The sequence below is a fragment of the Phocoena phocoena genome, chromosome 13 (genome assembly GCF_963924675.1).
Source record: "Phocoena phocoena chromosome 13, mPhoPho1.1, whole genome shotgun sequence".
NCBI lineage: Eukaryota > Metazoa > Chordata > Mammalia > Artiodactyla > Phocoenidae > Phocoena > Phocoena phocoena.
The window spans coordinates 81,251,410-81,256,447 of record NC_089231.1 but is presented as its reverse complement, the minus strand read 5'-3'; positions in this window follow the sequence as shown (position 1 = coordinate 81,256,447).

Here is a 5,038-nt window from a genome sequence, read left to right as displayed (position 1 = left end):
GTGTCTTCTATACCCTAGATTTGGAAGCCCCACTGTCGCTTCCACAGTATCCTCTTGGCTACACAGGTTTGCCGTTATTCAGTGTGGGAAGGGACTTCACAAGGGTGTGTACCCCAGGAGGCAAGGATCATCAGGGAGGCTGGCTACCACACTGCCTTATAAGTTTCCTTGAAGATTAAATGAGCATTTCTTAAGCTATGGTTCTAAAATCCCTTGTTTCCTACTCAAAATGCAGATTCCTGGATCCTGCTCCAACCTCCTGACCAAAATTCCTGGAGCCAGAGCCCAGGAATCTGTATTTTAAGAACTATCCCCCCCCACCCCAACCAGGTGACTCAGACATCATAGGTCTCAGTAAATGGGAGGCAGTTCTAATTCATTCTGCTTTGTTTGGCCTCACTGTGTGTGCCAGGCCCTACGAAGGATGCTGGTGCAACAGAAGAGCATAGGAGTACAGAACAAACATTCACTGGGTGTCTTGGTGTAGTCGGTAACTGTTGGGTTGAAAGAAATTGTGATCCACTTAAAGATGTGCAAACCGTTTATTGGGAAGATCCAGAGTAAACCTTGTGAAACCCAAAGGCAGGAAATTCAACCAGGCTTCGGAACACTGCAGTCTATCTTGAGCCGTTTGTTCTCTCTCTAAGGCCGCCTCATACCCAACTTAGTCTGTCCATCCATACACCCCCCCCAACACCCACTCCCCACTGATTCAAAATTCCCTGGACCCTGATTGGCTCAGCTTGTGTCTCGGGACCAACTCCTGCCCAAGCAGCTGTGGTCAGGGAGGGTAGAATCACGTGAGCTGAATGGGCACGGGAGGCAATTTTTGACATACCTGTGCCGGGCACTGTGCCAGGCCTTGGGGGCACATGGGAGGCAGACTTGTCCCTGCTCTCAAAGAGCTGCAGTCTAGGGGGCCTACTTGCGCCACCCCAGGATTTCTTGGCCCCATAGCTAGAGAAACAATGACCATAGTGCCCCTGAACGATGAAGAGAGGGCAGTGGCAGCAGCCCCGGTGCCCAAGTGCTTTCAGAGCTGCACCTGGCAAGAACAGACAGAGCCATGGCCCCAAGCACGGGGAGACCAAGCCGAGGCAGCTCTGACCCCTCTGTCAGGAGCGGGCAACTGTTTTGAAACCCTAAGTGGAAAACAGCTCACGGGCCCAGTCCTCATCAGAAAATGCGAAGCCTGCAGCTGGGCTTAAGCGGTTTATTGTTTTACTGCCGTGGAGGAGTTATTTTGAATGCTGCGACTTTAGAAGTTGGGACAAGTAGCAGGGCCTTTTCCATAACAAAGTTTGTGTAAGGTGAGGTAAGGTGATCTGGGGAGGGATTGCGTGAGGGGGGAGTGGACAGTTGGCACCAGATCTAGCCAGAGTAGAGACAAAACAGCCCTGTTGAGGAACATACAAGATACTGAGCCACAAGTGGGGGAGGCAGAGAGTGCTATTCTTTCAATATTTGTCCCACTCAGAAGAGGAGAGAGGAAGGCATCCATGGAGAGGATGAGGAAAACAGTGGCCCTTCTACTGTGCTAGAGAATCCCACTCTAGCCCAAACCTTCACCCCAGTGAGCTGACAACAGCCCTGTCTGTGGCTGGCTACCCAGAGCCATGCTCCTTAAAGGGAACAGCTGCAGTCACTCAAGCTTATGTGTTAGGAAGCCTCTGACTGCAAATAACAAAAAAAGTCCCCCTTGAAGCTTTACACATTTATTACCTCAAACAACAAGACTTCCAGAAGAAGGGCGGGTTCTCAGGTCCATTGATGCAGCAGGTCAAGGATATTTTCCAGTGTGTGCTAAACTCAGCAGGGGATGTTTTCCTTAACATGGCCTACTTCAGGATCACAAGATGGCTACCATGGCTCCAGGCTTCCGACATAGCTTACTTCCAGAGCTCTTCATTGTGTCTCTTTTTAGAAGCAAGAATGCCCTTCTACTCTTATCTGTCAGGCACAGATAGACACACACACACACATATATATATATATATATTTCTTTTTTTTTTTTTTTTCTTCTTTTTTTTTGGCTGCAGCTTGCGGGAATCCTAGTTCCCTGACCAGGGATCAAACCCGGGCCCTCAGCACTGAACGCACAGAGTCCCAGCCCCTAGGCCACTGGAGAATTCCCTGTATATATCTTTTTTTAAATATGAGTTTCAGGTGCACAGCATTAATAATTCGACATCTATATACACTAAAAGTGACCACCACCACAAATCTAGTTGTCATCCATCACCATTTCACTCATTTCACCCACCCCCAACACACAGCCATCTTTAGCAGGTCAAGTTTAGCCAGTCCCTGAATATCAAATGGGAGTAGCACAACTGACAGAATTTGACTAATCATTTAGCGTGGCTGGATGTTGGGCAGTGAGCCCACTACTTCTGGCCTAATTGCCCTCCTTGAGGTTCTCATCCCCTACCCCAAGTGGCTTCTCAGAATATTCCTTCTGAACACATACAGTATCCTCCAAACACTGTTCGAGTGAAGACAACTTCCTCAACTTTGTCACACTCCTGGGATGCTGTGGTCTTCCTCAGGCTCATGGCCCGAACACCTCCCCGGGGTCAAGAGGAAACACTGTTAGCAGGTGGACACACAACACTGACTTGTCACCCCTCCCCGTTTCATTCCTCAGAAGCCAGGCAGGTGAGGGCTCACCTGTGACCCTCCCTCTTGGGGCTGCCTCTCCGGCTATTTCCCCCATTCTGTGCCTCAGGCCTTGCAGTGGCCGCGGTCACAAATGCCACGGGCAGCACCCTGACTCAGCCTATGTGGGGAGGCACTTCCCCAACCCCGTCTGTCAGCTGGGGTCCCAGGAGAGGTGGAAGGAATTACTCAGCATGTACTGGTTGCTCACGAGTAGCATGATACCCTGACCTTGGTATTTTTCTCACTCTTTGAACTTGTTCTGCAGACCAAGGACTGTAGGTTGCTCCTCCTAAGCCACATTTTCCTGAATGTGCATGATTTTTCCAGGCTGGCAAGAGACATGTGACCAAGCTCTGGATCCACATCAAGAGGACCTAGGGCCTAGTCTATCATACTAGATGACCTTGGGCCAGCCCCTTCCCATCTGTAAACCTTCCATTAGCCCAGCAAACACACTTGAGGCTGAGATAACAGATATACATCATAAATACTGCCACCATCTGCCCTTTGCTCACAGCAGACATCACTAATCAATCACAGGATATTTCCCTCTGAACTAGCATTGGTGCCGGAATCCTCCTCACTCCAGGCCCAGAGGCAGCCACCAGGAACTGATCAGTGAGAAGAGCCAAATTTTGGCTTTTCCCTTTGGCATCCCTCCCAATTGTCAGGCCTTCAGCCCACAGTTGACTTTTTATCCTCATCTTTACCCCTGCCTTCTCTCCCCTCTGAAAAGGAACTTTGGGACTCCATTTCCTCATGTTCCTCTCAAAGACTCTGCCTTTTCCCACAGGATTCCAGAGGTTTATGTCCCTGCTCTGACACTTTTCAGCTGTGTGAACTTGGAAGATTTCTTAACCTCTCTGAGCCTCAGTTTCCTCCTCTGTAAAAGGGGGCCAGTATCTGCCATAGAGGTTGTAAGAATGTGCCTGATAGAGCATCAGGGAGCACTCAGCACACTCTAGCCGCTTCTCTTATAGGGCCTGCCCCTGGCTCTGCCAGGCAAATCAATCCAGGACTTTGATGGGGGAAAAGAATGATATAACCAGCCATTACTTGACAAACCTTTGTTTATTTTCTTTTAGCCTTTATATCCCTCTCCCAGGCTGCCTGATTATCTCTCCCCAGCCCATCTCCGGAGGCAGCCTGACCGCAGGTTGTGCTTTGGGGGTGGGTGGGAGGAGATTGTACCTTTAGTGCTTGTAAACCTACACCAGGACTGAGGCCAACACCTCACCACACCAGCTAGGTCTGGCCAGGACATGGGCACTGGGCAGTTCCTAACACCCCCTGAGACCCAAAGCCTGTGGACAAGAGCTGCCATCCCCATCCCCACCACTGAGGACTTGGGGAAGAGGGGCATGGAAAGCGTACCAAGACCCCCAGAGCACCTGCAGGAGAGCAGGGCTTGCCAGGGAGAAGGCAAAGAACCAGGTGAGATCCTTGAGGTTCCTGTGTCTCCAGCCAAGGCTCCTTGCCCTCTCCCTGGGGGCAGTGCCAACTATCCCCACCCCCCTCACTGGCCAAACCCAGAACCAGGCACCCTATCCCTTCCCACCAGCCAACAAGGAACAAAAGCAGTGAAAACACCAAGCTTTGTTGCTAGGAAAAAAAACACCCTAAGTATTTAAATTAAACCTGAAGCTCCAGTCAACTGAGCCAGCAGTGTGAGCTGGTGATTGCAGACACACAGACAGCTCCCCATTCTTCCCCAAGGTCCAAGGTCTCCAAAGGCAGCAGAAAGGGGCTAAGGGCCGAGTCTGTCTGTCACCAAGAGGGAGCCTCAGGGGAAATAAAGATTAGGGCAGGGGTGTCCTCAGGGGGTCCCAATTTGGGGGCACTGAGGACTGTAAACATGACCCAGCTTGAGGGCCAGGGGTGTCCCAGCCCCCCGAGATTCTCCCTGGATGAAGAACGGCCACTGTAGTGAGTGAAAAACAAGTTGGTCTCGAAGCAAAGCGAGACCTGGTCTCCCTCTTGGAATATTGTGGGCGAGAAGGGGGCTGAGTCTGTGAGCTCAGAGAGGGGCTGTGATGGAGGGAGAGGGTTCTGGAAGCCAAATACGGCTTTGCAGCTGCTGCTTTGCCCCTGTCAGATTGGCACCTGGGCCCTTTCTGGGCCGTGAGTCAGCTCATGGCCCCTCCTCCCTAGGGGAACCTGCTGGAAAGTCAGCTCAGGCCACAGCTGCCCAGCCCAGGACTGGACGAGGTCAGGCGAGCTCCCGAGAGGCCCCGCCCCAGGCTGGCTCTGGGAAAAGACAGAGGATGTGGCTAAGCAGTGCTGGGAGAGTGTGAGGGCTGCCACAGGAGCACAGATGTGGCCCAAAGCCAGAGGGCCGCTACGGTCCCAGGAGCACCACCTCAAGGCCTGGCTGAGG